This window comes from Aulostomus chinensis, chromosome 13 (genome assembly GCF_037954235.1).
Source record: "Aulostomus chinensis isolate RoL2024-O1b breed Wild chromosome 13, RoL_Achi_v1.0, whole genome shotgun sequence".
NCBI classification, from domain to species: Eukaryota; Metazoa; Chordata; class Actinopteri; order Syngnathiformes; family Aulostomidae; genus Aulostomus; species Aulostomus chinensis.
In genome coordinates this window covers 12428838-12447500 of record NC_141332.1, presented here as the reverse complement: position 1 = coordinate 12447500, position 18663 = coordinate 12428838, and the positions used below count along the sequence as shown (strand labels likewise).

General features: G+C 42.4%; 1 protein-coding gene across 2 annotated transcripts in view; it reads right to left on the bottom strand.

Annotated features, from left to right (window-relative positions):
- The window catches only part of nlgn3a (neuroligin 3a), a 132326-nt gene extending 126385 nt beyond the window's left edge, over positions 1 to 5941 (bottom strand). The window contains exons 1-2 of one of the 2 annotated variants that reach the window (XM_086221359.1): positions 5749 to 5941; positions 5616 to 5654 (exon numbers count right to left, since the gene is read on the bottom strand). The gene's annotated coding sequence lies outside the window, so the exon portion shown is untranslated. Of the gene's footprint in view, positions 1 to 5615 lie in introns of both variants that reach the window. The other variant, XM_086221360.1, reaches the window with a different exon arrangement.
- Between the last annotated feature and the right edge of the window lie 12722 nt (positions 5942 to 18663).

Here is an 18663-nt window from a genome sequence, read left to right as displayed (position 1 = left end):
TTTCCCCAGTGTACGTGACCCAGTGACTCTGGAGGAGTTCTTCCTTGTTCTTTTACTACGGCTAAAGCAGCATTCATTATTGATTTGGTGGCACAGACTCATGGTCTTACACAACACAGTCCTATGAGTGGGCCTCAGAGTTGTGTCAGTTTGGCGTGCAGCGCCATCGGAGCCTCACTAATATACCCTCCACCACCTTTCTTACACATAGCGCCGCATTTTCCTCAAAGTCTGAATTAATAACCAAGAATGAACAAACTGAATGGGATTACAGCTTGAACGACAGTGACCCATATATGAATATTAGGTTGATGGAAGACACTCCAACGTAGCCCATTTAGCCAGCTCCATGTCATGTCTTCATACGACAGGCTTTTACTAAGCTTCTTAAGAGCCTGCCCCAGGGGATCCATGGTAGGCTGAAGGTACTGACTCAGGCCTTATCTCCACTAATTTACCCCATGAATTAGACAGGCCCTCGCCTCTGTGTCCTGCCAGACCCACACAATACTCGCCCCACGTTTAAGAAAATGAGAGAGAGAAAGGGGCTTAGCGATTGCCGAGTTGGATAAGAAGCTGGCGAAGTGACAGGGGAAAGGTACACTCTGCCACATCAACTTGGACCTGGACAGTTACGCTCATCCGCAGGATTTATGTGTTGATTCCCTGTCACTTGTCTGTGTATTTTCAGGGTGGATTAAGAGGAATAAAACGCAATTTGAACCATACGGATTAAGGTGAACCGTTTGAAAACAAACAGGCAGGACTTCACCCCCTGGCAGCAACAACGTGAGGACAGAATTACTTTCCTTCATTTTAGACAAAATATTTTAAAATTCAAATTGGCCAGTAAGCTCCAGATTCAGAGTCAATTTTGACAGCAATGTTAGATGAAGCCCTGGTCTTCAGACAACCATGAATAGTAATCGCATTTTAGCGTTTTTATCCTTCATAGTTTTAGTTGACAAAGGTCATCACGTTTACCTTTCGTCATGTTTGATGCCAAGCCAGTAGCTAACTTTACTGCCAACAGCAGACATCATTATTGAACTTTTAATTCCACTATAAGTTAATTTAAGACTAAAGAACATTATTAGTTGAGCCATGGGAACTATCTTTACTATCTTAAAGGGACCACTACTCTTCACAAGTAATTATCTTGGCCCTTAGAAGAAGCTTAAGAGAGAGTCTGTCTAACTCAAGTCAGCTGGACCAAAAGTGTTCCAACTTTAAACAGGTGGCTAAACACAGGAACTCATCTTGTTCTTGTGGAATGGAAATATTGATTAATTAATAAATGTCTCACTGTTCACATACGGATCTGCGTATGGAGGTGGAGTCACTTATTGATCCAGCTTTATTTCAGACCCTTACTGACATGTTTGTTGAGCGGTAGCCTGTCTGGATGCTATCAGACTTTGTCAACTTTTGCTACTGAAAAGCTTTATGATTCAATAATGCTGCCAGCAGGTTAGTGGGAATCGTAATATTAGCTAACAACAGTATAACACTGTAGCTGTGTTAACGCTTATGACCTCATCGGCATCAGCACACACTTTCTCTCCAAGGCAAACCGGAAGAAACCTGGTTGCCTCCCTACGTGACTCAAGCGTGTTTTTCTCAGTCCACATTTTGCAGACACAAATTTGACTGGTATTTGTCTTTAAGTGAAAGTAAATTGCTGCCAAAGTATAAACATCCTAATTAGATCCTGAAAATTACTGCAACAGTTTCACAAAATCACGGACGGTGACTCACTGTTCGTGGACTGGTTTCTGTAAGCAACACTTACAAGGCTCATTCGTGTCGTTTCAAAGATCCGGTAGAATAAAATGAACTGAGGTGCATTACAATCGAAACGTACTTAAGTACAGATTTGCAAAAACAAATAAATCTCAGTACAGATTTGCAAAAACAAATAAAACGGAAAAGAAAACCTGCTAACATCTGGCTTTTGTCTGTGATGGGATCAGGTTGAACCAGCATTCACTCGCGAGTCAAATGACCCTGCGGTAGACGTGGGGAACACCAGACATGGAGCAGCAAGAGAGAAGTGAAGGGAACGCCTCGTCTCCACGCACCAGGGTTCTGCAAAACGTGGAAATGAGCATCGCCATGGGTTTCCCCAGCCCAAAGTTGTTGTCGTTTTTGTTTTTTTTACACTGGATTTTGGACTTTTGCCAAAAACAAGCTCTATGTTTTGTTCAGGGATATAATCTTCACAATTGAACTTCACTTTTATATTTCTTGAAGCTCACATGCTGTTGTAGGAAGTACAGTGTTACGCTATGAATGAACTGCGCTAAGGATGCACGAGCAGCGTTGCATTTCTTCTGTTTTCAGGGTGATGACAATCATTGCACCCCTCTTGAGCCACTTCTCAGCAACTGCCGTTTTTATGGCACCTAAAAAGCTGAAAATTCCCCAGCGTGGGATTTACTGATGTATTTCATGCCATTAAACACGCCATTAAAATATTTTATTCTTGTGTTAACCACAGACAATATTTCAGGCACTTAACCAAAACTCCTTCACAAAAAAACTAACTTTGAGAAGAAAGAACAAGACATTCTGCAATACTAACTTATTTTCAGGTTTTAGGATTCATTCCTGCACTACTCAGTAGGAACGGGATTAACCAGGTTAGATTAACGGGTTTAAGAAATAGTGGGAAAGGAGTTTATTAGGTCGAGCCACGTTAATATTTCCTCTCTGAAGGAAATCGGTCAAAATCAGCTCATCACTGCTTCAAATCTAATACAACCCTGCTTTTAACTTCATCCGTGGCCTCTGTGTCATTGAGTAAAAATAGTCATATTAATAAATTAATAATAAATAGATCACTTCTGGCAGACAGTGAGTGGAGCCATACTGTGTGGCATCTGCTTTGTACTTCGAATGACGATGTCCAAAAGAATCTTGTTTACTAAGCAGACATTGGTCTTTGGCAGAGAAACCTGTTAGTCAGGGGAGATGTTTTTGGGCCACGAACAATGTAGAATCTCTGTTAAATATGTTATGTGCAGCAGACTTGAGGCATATCTTTGTGCCTCAGGCCAAAACCATTTTGTTGCTAAAACAAAGACTCTTTCATCCTTTCAAAGATTTAACAAGTACGTCTTATTATTTATTAAATTGAATGACACAAATATATCTGGTGAGTCGGAGCTCATTTCTAGTCATATTTTGAAAAAAACAACAACAACAAAAAAAACATTTTTGTTGTCTTTACTTGGGGGGGGGGGGCGATTCTGATTTCATGCGTGAGCGAATATGAAGTTGATCCTCTGTCATTGGTCATTAATGTGAATGCATCAGCTGACACGTGAAAATACACTGATTTCGCTGCTTGCATCATCAGCTCAAGGCCAAGCACACTATCACTGTCGTTTTTGAGGGATTTTTTTTCGAGCAACTTAACTTGAAATACCATCAATAGTTTAAATTTCACGTTGTAATGTGGAATGAGTCTGATTTTCTTGGGCTAACAGAAGAAGTCTGTAAACCCGTGTCTGGTGAGATTTTTCTAACTGGAAGTATTTTTTCTGCTTGCCAAAGTATTGAAAACTAATCTGCATGAAATCCAGACACTTCACAACCACCTTTTTTCCTTTTTTTGCGTGTATGACATTGCAAAGTTGTGAAAACAGCGCTGGAACAATGACAGGCTTTTCCTCGGGTGTGGGACAGACAGTGAGAGGACATATTTTCAGAAGGTCAGAGGTATCCATTTGGGAAATTATTCATTTCCTGCTCCTGCTGTTTCAAGACAACGTGTGACAACAGCAATGAAGACGACGACGAAGAATATTAGAAAACACAAATAACCTTCCACAGTCTCTCTCATATTTGCAACAACACACCTCTGTATATACACAGAGGAGCGCACGCTCGCTCTGTTCCAGGCGTCTGGATTTGGGAGTTATAATGAGAAAATGCTGAAGAACAGGAGGCCCAGAAACCAACGAGTGGCTCATCCATGTTACATCAGGACGAGGCACACTCAGGTGTGGATTCACACGAGGTCAAGGCCTCACTCACCTTTGCACGGCTCTCACGAAAACACTTTCATATCCTACAGGAAATCCGTGGAGTGTGTGTGTGTGTGTGAGTGTGTGAGTGTGTGTGTGTGTGTGTGTGTGTGTGCGCGCGCGCCTGTCACATGTTGACCACTTCTTCTCGATAGCCCAACCCCTCCAGTCCATCTGGAGACCGATCTGTCTGGAACACATTCGGTGAGCACTGTTCCTGGTAATTATTCCACAACAGCTTTAACAGAAAGCTCCATGTTTTTCGTGAATTAAAATCAGCTCGTCAAATCGATCAGTAAAAAAAGATTCTAGAAGCGGTGTCAAAACAGCAAGAGGAACATGAAAAATAAAGCACTTTTGCTGGACTGGAATACAAACAGTGAAGCAGCAGAGAGAATTTCAAAGGAACAGCATCATGGATAATCCTTCACACGATATTGAAGACACCTATACGATATAAATGGGCACAATTTGCCTCCAAATCAAATCAAAACCCAAAGAGTCCTAATCAAATTTGATAGGGCGGTTTAAATGTGTTCAATAAAAACCAGGGATTCCATGCGCCTGTGTTATTACTCCCCATTAAGGCCTTCTTTCATCAGCATGGTGATGTGCACGCCATAAAAGGCTGGATCATTTCCTAAATGCTTATGTTTCAGGGACACATTGCTTATTCAACCCATCACTGTGACGATAGCTTGACATTTTCACTCCTTTTTTGGGATTCATCACTCACAGTTAATTACTCTTTGTACCATTTAATACAATTAGACTATTTATGTCTAGGCTTGGGCCAGTTAAGTGTCCAGGGATCTCAGAAATATAAGAAAGTGGAGGCCTGCAGCGTTATTGTGCCGCTTTTGAAAGAAACACCCCAGCTTGTCTTTCTGGAATGAATTCGCACATCTGCACTTTTTATAAGATGAAACAGTGAGACCGCTTATTAGTGGAGGGGGGGGGGGTGCAAGCCTGCTGGAACAGGAGACAGGATTGATCAGAGAGAAGTAGACAGGAAATAACACCTACACGCACCACGTTAATGTTAGTTCTCTCCTACATCAGCGTCACGCAGTATTACCAGGTATTTAGAAAGCAGGATGTGTATCAACTCCCTTGCAAACTTCAAAAATGAGAACATCAGGGATCCCCGCGTATCCCTATCAGTCGTTTTACAACAATGAGAGAGCTCGCGCGTCACGGCTCCGTCACGCACGTCTTTATGGCCAAGTAACAAGTGATCGGAACAATTATTACCAGCATTTCTGCAGCTGACAGACATTCCGGGCGCAGTGCAGGCTGTCGGAAACGCGTTACGTGAGCCAGTGTGGGCAAAAGACGCAGTTATCCAACATCCAGGTCCCTGCCGCTAAACGGGAGTCCGCTCAAGTCTCCGAATACGTTTTTTTTTGTTTTTTTTTAAGTCGCCTATCTACGTGCTTGTTGCCGGTTTGATCACAATTTTTTTTGGTTGTTTAGCACAGAAACACACAGATGCGAGTGATAAATGTTAAGTAGCCCGATGCTCTCATCGCTCCTGCATCCTACCAAGTCACTCAGCTCCTCAAGTATCTGGAAATGACTCACCTGCCTTGTCGAGACGTTGATCCCGCCATGCCTTCCTCTCTGGAAATAAATTCATGAAATAAAACAATGTTTCTCTGTTTCTGGGGTCTTCTCTCGTAAGCTGGCGTGTACTCCAAAATCCGTGTGCTCTTACTCGAGTATTTCAGGAATGACCTTCCGGTGATGAAGCGGCTCTCATGATCTCCACTCCGCTGTTATTTTCATATTTTTCTCCCCCCTGTGTTGTTGGTTTTCCAGCGGAAAGCTCTCCTCTCATAGTCCGGCTGCGTTTGGGTGCTTTTGCCTCCACTCGGGCTCAACACGAGCTGGACGAGAACGCGCGGCGCGTTCCCGGTGGATTTTCCGGAGCGCCGATTGGAGATGGAGAGGAGAGTTACTAGGTAACCAAGGGCAAACGCATCATATATGAGAAAAGAGCAGAAGATTTATGCCTTCCAACTCTGTTTTGTCATTCTGCTGCTTTATTTTTGACAGCTCATCGGATGGAGCTTTTTAAAATTGAATTGGAATTTTATGCTTTTCATAAAAAACACTGTCAAAGGTGAAATCCATCCTTTACATCGCTTTAAACACAGAGATGATCTCCGCCATACTGATGAGTTGTGTTCTTTTTGTTTCAAACTTCCTCCCCTCTAATGTTCTGTAGTTTATTCAACATTATTTTGCAGTTAGGGATGTTGGATTTGCCTTTTTATTACACTAATTTCCAACCTCATAATAGCTCGTCTTTATTTTTAATCTAATCAAACAGGAAATTACTGGAAAGCACAAGAATGTCCCAATAGGACCAACCCCTAGTGCTAGAAAGAATAAATACATTAATTTAGTTTATCTTTTTTAGTTTTATTTGCTTTTACAGAGCACAATTAAACCTAATTGTACCAGAGTGGGCAAACAGCTAATTCACATCTGTTGTCCCTGAGCAGGTCGACCAAAAACGGCAACTACAGAAACACAAATAGACTCAAACAAGAATGATGTAGCTGGAGTGTGATGGGGGCCCCTCGGTGGTTTGTGAATGACCTAAACAGGTGCTGGGCTTCTTTTCTTTTTTTGACTAGCGACAGCAAGATAAGGAGCATTACACCTTGAAACTGGGTCAGACACACTTTCTCAATCAAGTCCTTGACTTTGCTTCAGAGGACTCAAATCTATAGGACAGGCGCCACCGTTGGTTGAGCCTCCGCAGACATGAGAATCAGGGACGTGCAGCGCGTTCGACTGTGTAGAAATAAGAGCTTTTATTTCTAATTTTCAGGTTTGGGACAAAGGCAGCGGCAACAGAAAAACAGGCGGGCGGAAGATGACGAAGTAAAGATGATGTGTTTAAAACCACAGATGAGCAAAAACTAACCTTACAGGCGTTGACAACACCGGGCGGCAAACTGGCTCAACACACGCTAGGAGGAGCCTGACAGATAATCACAAAAGGAGATACAGGTGTGAAAACAGGAGGTCAGGAAAGAGCTGATTGGTTAAGAGACAAAACCGTTGCCGGCGAGGGCTGATTCACTTGACCGGACGCACATGAGCGCATGAAAAAAGGCGGGAAGCTGACAAAAACAGGAAGAGTACCGAAAACACGCAAGAGGACAGGGTCGCACAAAAGAATGATTAAAAAAATGGGGAAAGTAAAGAAAACATGAGACACACAGGAAGCAAAGATTCATTTAAACGACAAAAGTCCCAACTATGATTCAAAACAAGAATGCTCACTGTCAAGTGCCCGGATGGAACTCAGTCACTAATGAGGTCATTCTACTGGCTGCTTCCACTCTAAAAGCTCGTAAATGTGTGTGAATGTGCACATTTGTACTGCACGCTTATGGAAAAACTCTTCAGAGTCGAAAGTATCAGCCTCAATGACACAGTGATCATGAGAGCCACCACTGATCTGTCAGAATGTTGCTCGTCGCCCCGTCTTTGTCCTTTAGTTTTTATTTTTATCTGTTTACCACAGTCGTGCTCAACTTTGGTCGGTCCAATTTGTTTTTAAATGTCCTCTGTTGACGAAGTCGCCCTCATGTTTTCTCAAATTTGAATAGCAGGCTTTTCACTCCTTTCAACATGAGAAGCTCTTTATACATCAAAATAAAACAAGTGTCGAGTACATTAAACTTTTCTTCAGATGCACTGCTGCTTTGAGGGTTTAAACATAATAACACAGACTGGACACTTGAGTGACATTCAATGACACGAGAGGCAGAAATAGATGATGCCAGCAGAAACCTCAGATGACCGGTAACGCATTCACATGACCCCGACCAGGGCCGCAAAGTTGGAGGCGATGACCGTGAATCACCGCAACCTCTGTTGACGCTCGCAGTTAAGAACATCCCAAACAAACAAGACAAAGAAGCATTTCTGAGACCGCTCTTTAAGATGATATCTAGGTTTTACCACGTGTTACGGTCCAGTCATGCGTTCCCTCCAGGAGAACGTCAGCTCTGACAAGTTAAAAATGTGCAAAATATGGTGTCAGAGGCCAGCGGATGGGCTCATCCAAAAGAATGCTTTAGAGATAGCGTCTGCGCCTCAAGACTCCCGGCGTGAGCATCACAGTGTCCAAGTACAGACGTTTGAGCACTAAAATCACGGTCCAACTACCAAGAGCCTCCTCTAACCTCTAAACCATCTGCAATTTGTCACCAACACATTGAATAAGACACACGGTCAGGTCATCATTCTTGTTGCATATAAGATCAGTTCTGTGTGAGATATGCAACACGTTAAAAAGTCTGTAAACCTAAGATTGATCAAGTATCTGAAGATTCCAATTACAATACCAATCAACTCAGACTGTCATGTATCTAAAAATTGTTTAGTTTCTTGTGATTGGGTGAGATGCCATAACATAATAAAAGACTACAAAATTCAAGAGGGTTTGTTCATTTCAGCATCATTTATTTATAGCTCTTGATAAAGTCCAAACTTTGCAGTTAGAGAACATAGTACAGCAAACATTTTTAATATAAAACTGCAAAATTAACAAAGGATAATAGCGATAAAGTACAGGATGAGAGAGTGAAACACAAAACTGTCAAATATAGCGGAGATGAAGGGGAAAAAAACGTCAAGCAGCAGATGCAAGTGGAGCAATATAAATAAACAAGAGAAGAAGTGCAAAGAGGACAACTGTCACTCTCACGTCTGTGATTGTATATAATTAAGAATAACCTCAGGCCCAGACAGACAGTGACGAGTACTTGAAGTATTTAGTCTCTTCTCCAGCTACTGATGGGATCATTAATTTGACGTGTGTGGCACCTTGATAACCAGGTATCAGAGATCAGAGGTCAGTTCTTTCTTCGAGCCGAGCCCAGATAAAAGAGAAGGTTTTGCATATCAGACGGAGGGAGCGTGAAGCAAACGTGTGATCATAAATGTTGTCAGCACATCTGCACTGCACGTTAGGTGTGAGATGGAGGAGCAAAAGGATCTTTCTGGAGTGAGTTGAATGAGGTGTGGAGGGGATGGTGGTGATGGTGGTGGCGATGGAGAGGGATATGAAAGGACAGATGGTGGAGGAAGGGTAGGGCGCGGTTGCAAAGGGAGGGAGGGGCGGAGGGTGGAGGAACTTAGAGGTAGCTAGGCAGCACTGGGCGGTGGTCTGCAGGATGACAGCTGGGGTGAAGAAGAGGCAGAGAGCAACGGATCAAACAGTGGAAGTTGACGAGGGAAGAGTTCGTGGAGGAGTTAACAGGTGCGCTGGGCTGGAGAGAAGAGGTTTTGGATGGCTGGGCAACTACTGCAGAAGTGATGAGGGGGACAGGAAGGTACTTGATGTGTCATCTGGACAGAGGGGGACAAGGAGAGTGAGAGAGTGCAAGAGGAAGACATTGGCAAAGAAGAACTGATAGACAGAGAGGTACAGAAAGTAGACAGGAGGACAGTGTAATGTCACTCAGATCAGAAATACTGTACTGATCCTCATGTTGCAGGTGTTCTCATTCAAATGGAGAAATATCAGATGAAGGTAAATAGATAGATAAAACAATAGATACAAGCAACAATGATACAAGTACAACACGTATATACAAATGTATATCGGAGTATGAAAGTGCATGTTTGTATTAATAAACCATAGCGCAGTGATTGAATCGTAGGTGAATGTCAGAATATGGTCGGCTGAGTGCAATTTCAATTTTTCTCATAAAGCAAATTCAACAACTGCGGTACAAACTTCAAGACAAATAAAAACGATAGGCGATACTATCAAAGACTATCATAGAAGATGTCTGATAGGAAAGAGCAATGAAAAATAAGAGGATTGCAGCTCTGTGAACGAAATTGAGATGTCTAAATTATCGGATTGAATGAGAAAAGGTGGGTTTTAGCCGTGACTTTAAAAGGACAGGGTTTGTTTTGAAGGTGAAGAGAGATGTGTTGAGGGCTGAGGAAAAAGACGAGAGGTTAGACGCCGAGGAAAGAGGAAAAATAAGGGTTTGAGGAGCTTGATTGGACGTAGGAGTCGGATCAGAAACAGGATGTGATGACAAGCTGACGAGTGAAGACAATGAGAGAGAGGTTTGAATGAAAAAAAATGCGAATGGATTCCCGAGTGAGGACGGAGGATGGAAGGATGAGGAAATGTGGTTGGTAAAGACGACACACCTGTGGAGGCATGGAGATGTTTAGGAGACATGACAGCCGAGTTTTTCACTAGATTGTTTAACACAATCTTGGAAAGTGAGAGGATGCCTGAGGAGTGAAGAAGGAGTGTTCTGGTTTCAATTTTCAAGAATGAGGGGGATGTGTGGAGCTGCAGTAACTACAGAGGGTATAAAGTTGATAAGCCCCAGCATGAAGTTTTGGGGAGGAAGAGTAGCTGGAAGCGAGGCTAAGAGGAGCGATAAAATAGTCTTACCTCATGCAATGCCTTATCTCTACTTGGAAATAAACCAAGTCATCATCAAACTCTGATATTTTGGTCAGTTCGCTCTTGATTGGCATGAGAGGGAGGGAGCCGGAGGTGGTTTTGTGTCATTTTGGTCCACTTCTCTCCTCCTTGAAGTTCCTTGAAGCTCCCTGAAGTCCAGCTATTGGAGGGATTTTGACGGCTTTATCGTTAAGTTCGGTAACAGCCAGATTTCTACGTTTGAGTATTAGTGACAGTAGTGAGGTGGAGCCACTATAGCTTCTGTCAGTCTGTGGCTCTCATAACCACACACTGTAGCTCAGAAACATCTGGAGTCTGTTTCGGACATTTCCCGCCTCACCTCATCGCCTCTTGAATAATAAAAAAGAAAAAGAAAAATCTACTCTTAACCGTTTCATTTGTTCAGCTTCCGTGTCAGCAAACACAACTTGAACGTATGTTACATACGTGAACTCTGGTTCAACACGTCATCTCCTGTCCTGGACAATGAACCAGTAATGCCCTCTGATTGGCTCTACAGTGAACAGCCTCCTCTCCCGTCGCAGGTATGCAGCGCCCTGCAGTCGGAATCTGGGAAACACTATTTGTACTAGCATTGAATATTCACCGACGCGAGCTGATGTTCCATCACCAGACTGCTGCGCTGCTTTCTAGACCTTCGATTTCGCCCCGGGACTCTCAGCAGTTTGCTTTTCACGGGAGAAGCAGAGGGAATGGCTTCGATTGATCGACAGCTTTGGCCTGGAGGATGCTGAGCTGGGAAGTGACCACTCCTGATGTGGGGTTGGATTGGATGTGTCCAACAGCTTGACTTGATATTTTAATGTTCAGTTCCAGCAATTGTGGGAGGGAAAACTTCTTCCACTTTGATTCTGTGTAACTCTTGATTTTTCTTTCACCAGATCATGTCACTGAGCACGCATCCACCCTTCTGAATCTTTTACTTCAAAATCACGCAGTGAGTGGAGTTTGGCTTCGACCTCAGGGTGAGGATAGTTACTCTTACTGTACTACGGAAAATACTACACTTATTTTGTCAGGCAGCCCAGTTGTGTCATTGCTCCAGTGATGCACATCCATGATTTTGGACGGTTGGAGCCTCTGAAGCAGCACTAAAGGGTGCGGTGTGTTTGTTTGGCTGTGGATTTGAAATATCAACAGGCTTTCTCCAGGATGACTTACTCTCTCTTTAAAGTAGGACATCTTTGTAACATCAAAACAAAACCTTAAATCAAACCTGGCGTAACACTACCTCTGTGTACTACAGCCTGTTCTTGTCATGCATGGATTAATTTGTGATTTTTTTTAACGTATTTCCCGACAACTAAACTGCTTCTGCGGTGATAATATCATTGTTAAGACTCCATCAGTGTTATTGTGTTGTATAAAGGGGCCTGCAGGCTTAATGCTGAGTTATTCTACGAGTAGACATTCTTGTTTCTTGTCCTGCCTTGTGCCTGTGTCTTGTGACGCCTATGGCTTTGAGAAACATTTCAAACATCCATCGGCTTCTGTGATTCTCTGTGTTGGTTTCCTCTTGACATTTACTGGAATTACTGGTAATAAATGGACGACTTCCCCCTATGGGCCTGTAATTCACCTCAGCTTGTAATAAAATCACTTAAATCAATATCCTATGTAAAATTAATAACATGTTTGTTAAGGAGCCACAGGGGCAGGCCCTGGGCTCATGTTGCCGCCTTGTTCTCAGCAGGTTCGGACAAATAGGCTTTTAAAAATTTGAGGTCTCAAAGATGATAAAAGGCCGATTATTCCTGACACACGTGTGTGCACAAACTTCTAAAAAAGAAATCAAAGCGTGACCACGGCACTTCATTGTTAAAATATTTTATGCGTTGTTGATTTTTTCTTTCACTTCACCCAACGCTGATGTCTCTGACCGCAAAATCCCGAAATGATCAGATAACTGTCGTACTCAGAAGCAGCCTCATGGAGACGACCACAGCCAGAGTCTGTGAGGCATGCTGCAAAAAACAGAAGCCTCTTGTCTGCTAATGCCTCTGAACCTTCTTTGCATGTATTTCGAGGATACACTGCAACATTTCCAGCCGCTGGGCAATCCTCTCAAAAACAGATGCAGTGGAGTAAAACGTGGCCTGGAATCAGGATTTCGCATACATATTCACACCTATGCACTGTGGGAAGAGCTTTGTCTCAACGAAAATACTAAGAAAAAAAAACCCTGCATCATATAAGCTCGACACCTCCGCTCGCATCGCCTGCAGTATCACCGAGTAATCCTAATAACAATGGAGTCTTTCATATATTCTTGCAACTCATCAGAATCATGGCTGGCATCTGGTGAAACTATTTTAATCACTGATGAATTCTTACTGTTTGCTAATACACTCAAAGTGAAATATTACATGGTTGCAGAATAACTTAAGAATGTATCACTTCACCGCGGGGAAACTCAGCCAAAGCTAATGTACTAAATGAACTCATATTTTTTCTTCTTTCTTGGCTGACACTACACCCCTCCGCCAGTTTTGGCAAAATTCAGCCGCAATGTTTTTGTACTGAAGATAGTTGCAGAAAGTCAAACAGAAAAATGTGAGTAAAACAAGAAGAGGTAATAAATTCAAGATTTGACACTGTCTTTGATACCAACTCCAGAGGAATAAAGTTTGCCAACAAAAAAATCTATATGCAGACCTTATTAACCCTTTTAATTTGAAATTTCTCCAAGGTGTGAAAATTAGGTTGTGATCCAACCCCTCGACTGTTGCCGTTTTAATTTTCATATAAGAGCGCGTGAAAAGGTGGATATTGTGGAATTAGTTTGGAGCAGATAAACAAATTCTAATTTCCAGAGTACCACAAGAATCCAGCACTATGACAATATTTCATTTTATAGAGCTAAAGAGTAGCCCTAAGAACTGTACTAATCATTACACACACGCACACACACACACACAGTACATAACAGGATCAAGCACTGCACAACAAGTCAATCCCTTTCAAACTTTTTTTTTGTGTTTTTTTTTTTTTTTTTTACTTTAGACTGTGTTTTTATGCCATACCACAGATGAATTAGGGGCCCATGTTCTGTTTTCTTGTTTGCAATCAAATAAATCAAGCGCTACTGTCAGATGTATCTGCAGCAGATGTCATATCTCATATGGACACAGTCAAATACTTCCTGTTTTATTTATGCGCATTTGCATCCTGTTTGTTTCATCATCCTCAGCACTCCTTGACCTTTGTGAGTAGAGAGTGTAGGGGGGAGAATTACATCATTGGACTGAACTGTGTATAATAAGATTTACACATTAACCCTGAATCTTCCATCAAAGAGCGAAAAGACAGATGCACACATGCACAAATGTTCAGTCGTCCTGCCTCATTCAAAAGACAGTGGAGCATCGGTCAGTCACAAGGCAACAAAAACCCTGAATTATCTCAAAGATAACAAGATGTGAAAGAAAAATGAATAAAACCAGACACAGAGCTGGCAGTGTTTTAACCTCCAAACTGTATCAATAGAGCCTGTTTAAAAGAATCATCATTTTATCCTGCGGACTTCTTAATAGTGTTGTAATACTTTCCTGCTTTTACATGATCCATTCAATAATGATTCATCCCGCCTGTAAATTGTACACCCTCTTTTATCATTTCTCCTCATAAACATCCATTTTCAGCTTGGTTGAGCAACTTCTTGTGGTTTCAGAATGCATTCCTACTATTTTGAAACACTCACAGCAGTTGGGTCACAGGAAGAGGTTGATTACTGCAGCCCAAGTCAGCCTGTTTCCCAGGTAGCCTCGAAATTCAGGAGACCCCCCCTCCCGGGGCCCCCAGTAGTCAAGGAAACAAGAAGCTGTAATTAGCGTGTTGATGCAGAGTCTTAATACTAATAATTAATGTTACAGCCTCACTGTATTTATTTGGACACCCTTTTCTGTACCATAATCTGCACAGCATTATCTAGAAAAAGGGTTAGTCACAGCATGTGTCAGTGCCCAGGGTGGGAGAGGGGATTTAGGGATATTTTTGTGCCAAGTGCTGAGGGCTATGCTGGTCTTTCCCTTACACAAGTCTTCAAAAAAAAAAGAAAAAGAAAGAAAAAGCCAAATCTAACATGCAAAATCAAATATGCACAGATGATTCGCTGTCTACTCTCCCAGTTTTCACATCAGCTTAGTATATTTAATGACTTAAAGAGTTGCAGAGGTACCCGGGACAGCGCAAATCAGAAATGTTTGATTTTTAGGTGTAAAATGCTTTGTGAGTGATCATGTTGAAGTAAATAGTTGCGAGTTTGAGAAAGCTCTAATCTTACCGTTTGCTGTCTGTCTGTTTATGCTGAAGTGATACTTGACTAAACTGTGCAATAAGCAAAAAGCAGCTAGACAAGAGCTTGGCTCTCATGCTCAGATTTCCATATTTATTGCTTGAAATCCTGCAGGGAGTTCAACTGAATGCCAATCGTAGCACTGACTCACTGAGACAAATATGCATCTGCAGCCTGCACATTACAACAGAGACCCCGTACTGTATGCAACTTGATTGATTAAAGCTACCTTTTCAAGCTAAATGTTACAGCGCGAGTAGCTGTGTCAACACTGGAGCTGTGCTACACCCCGCTGCCAGCTATTCCTCTCTTCTGAGGAGGGATGCAACTGGGGTAAAGACATGAGTTAGTACGTCGAATAAAGACTGAAAATCTACTTTCAGTGCTACAAGTTTCAAGGAAAATTCGAGTATTTTTCAACTTCATTTCCCCTGATGCTTTTAACAAAATAATAGGTGGGATATTGTTTGAGCTGTTCCACCATTAAATGAGAACATTGAGCCCAGATGTTATTGACATGTTTGCAGAGCAGGTCAGAATGACATTTTATTAGAGCATTTAGCTGCCTGACCTGCTACATCCTCATTTCAAAGCGCGTGGTGTTTTAAAGTGCCAAACACGCACCTAAAGTATTTTGACGCGTGGCCTTGAGCCTCTACTCCCGAGTGACATCACTACAGTTGAATATGTACTCTGGCTACATGCTAACTAGCCTGGCTCTTACACATTCTGGTCAGTGAGCTTCTTTTGGTACCTCGTGGACACCTGTTGTGGACCCTAGGCATGGACAAAGCACTTGTGTGGGACACCTTGGGATCGGAGGATGTATTGCTGTGGTCCTGTGCATACTTTGTGCAAAGATCCATCCTGATTACAAGTGATACCTGTGCCGAGGGTGATCGACTCTCACCTCCCCGCACAGTACGCAAATTAACACCTACATTACTTCCATTTGGAAAGTTTCTAATTGGCGTATTTATACGCAAAAGTTAATGTCTATGCAATGCGGTCGGCATCTACGAGTGTCTTTCAGAACACACAGCGATTAAACGTGTTCATTTGTCGCTGGTCATCAAGGTAATGAGGGCGTCGTTCAGCGTGGCCCCAGACACACTTGCATACACACTGCTGAAAGACTGTGGGCACATGTGGTTCAGACCACCTCCGAATGTGGTTAAAATGTACAGATCTCAAGAGTCCACACCTGGTATTGAGCCTGAGTAGTTGAGACCTGAGCACAGGGCCAGAGAGGGACTTCAGTTCAATGTTAATGCTGTCAGACACTGTTATATTTAAATTAACTGACTGAGCTCTTTTAGTTGACAGACTTTGACGTGGATATTTGACCCCTCTGCTAGTTAAAGCCCTCTTTAAGTGCTTACATATCATTTTTTGCACCCAAATACATGGATTGTATGCACATCGCATACTATATCCCTTAAACTAATGAAATACACCTTATAATGGGGAAGAGTTGTTGAACGGACAAATCAAACTGTTGAACCATGTCAAGGTGAACACGGCCATCACCATCTTCAAAGAAAATTAGCTGCCCCCCCCCAACAATCACCACCCAGCACTGCATTAGGAATGTAACGAGTCTCTCTTTCTTCTCCATACCATCACTTGCATACATGCAACACACACTCTCTCTGACACACCTAAGGGCATAGAAATGTCTAATTCTATCTGATGCAAATGTATGCACCGTCATTGTGAACTAGGAGTCAATTATAATGCCATGGTTATTCTGAACAGGCTGAAGGTGAAGGCACCTCCAGGCATTAGTATGCCAATGTGTTTAAAGGCCAATTTCACCCTGCATGCCTCTGGAACAAAACCCTCAAATAATTTGCATTTCAACAGAATATCACTTTTACCCAGCCAGTTTATGAACACGTATCCCATTGGTACTCCTATTTCACGTTTCCCAGCCTGGGTGCATGATCACTTTTGTGTCAAATTGTCTTCATTGAGTTGTAATAAGCAGAAAAAGATGCCAGCGTTGAGCATTTCTCCCATAACACTTGATAGAATTTCACACACAAATGGTGTTCTTGTTTCTTGTGTGTGTGTGTGTGTGTGTGTGTGGGGGGGGGGGGGTTCCACAAGTGTATGATGCAGTATTTTTATGTTGTATATTCATCATCAAACACAAGATAATGGGAATGAATAGAGGTTATTCATCTCTTTTCAGCCAGGTCTCATTGTGGCGTACAAGGAATGACTGTAATATTCACTCCCATGTTTCATACAGATATAAAATGAATTCTCTCCTCAAATAAAAGACAAATTAGAGCACTGTGTCCTCTCATCTCCTCCTCCTGTTATCACTGGTGCTAACCACAGTTTCCAACTGCAGGAGCTCCGCCTCTTTACAGACGCAGCTAATTAGCAGGATTCCCCTCCTCATTGCTGCCACGGTTTTAGTGGAGAATAAAGCAAAGATCATTTCTTTTTTGTGGTTTCTTCAAAAACTGCTTTTATATACCAGCTGCAACGGTATTTTGCTGCCATTGATTTCACATTTGCTTGTGTATTCAAACAAAAATGTAGTCTGGGAGACACCTGGAACTACGACACACCCAATGGCATAACTACGCTGATCTTTAACCAATTAGCTGTGACATAAACATGCCACCCAGGTAACCACTCATATCTGACATGATACATCCCAGCAAATAGAACTCATCCATCTCCTGCCTCATGCACTTCTCATACGGACAGCAGGCCGCACTTGGCACAGTATGCTAACTAGCAGCTAGTTGAGTATCACACTCACCGGCTCAGAGGGTCTCAGACAGGTTCTCTGACACTGAGGGGGCTGCTTTAAAACTCTTAATTGTATATGTAGCTGCGCATAACAATTAAACACCCTTCCTGTCGTCTTTTGTTACTTTCATTCAAATTTTGATAAAATGTTTTTTGCACATGAATATGAAACGACTGTAATCAAGTAAAAGGTGCAAAACTTCTTATATGCACACAAATGGTTTCTTTTATATTGATTTTGTGTTAAAATCCGTGCCAATGAGCACTTCCCAATTCAAGATTGAAAAACTGGATGCTTTTAATTTAAAAAAATGAACAACATCAAGATTAAGTGTGTGAATTTTGGTCCACTTCTCTTCAATGGCTGAACCAAATGTTGAAAGGAGGTGGAACATGCTGTCATCAATCCACATGATCAGTGGGCGACATGTCTGGTGAGGATGCAGTCAGGTAACAGCTGGGATGTTATCAACCCCCGTATCCTTGCATCAGGGGCTGTGTGTTGTCATTTGGCAACACGAGGACATGATGGCATATTGATGGCTTCAGGATCTAGTCGTGGCACCTCTGTGCATTCAGATTACCATCAGTCAAACATATCTGTGATCGTGATCAGAGCTCATAACCCCATCATCACGGGAGACTTGTATTTGGAGTGTACTCTGGATGCCTGAACACCTCGAACATGGCTACAGCCTCGAGTCAAGATCAAAATGAAGGCAGAGTTTGAACGTGAGCAATTAGCATACTCACTTTTATACCTTTGCTTGCACTCTCTGAAATCATCATGCATAGATGAGATCAAAACAAAGGCCAAAGTTGAAGAGAGACGTGAGCTGACCCTCAACTCCTGAGGACTCATGGGAGGGACTGTCAGCAGGTACCCATCACAAAGTAGTCCCAAGTTAGCTCTGTGTTGTTGTAATTTTTTGAAAATTTAAGATCCCACTCCCTTCAGGTGATCTGTATCATGCCAAAGCACATCTCTGAGATTCCAGTTTCTTAGACGACTGTGGTTGCTCCTGAACTTCCATGCCCCTGCGAGAATGGAAGGTGTGAACGTTTGCACGGTACAGTTGTAC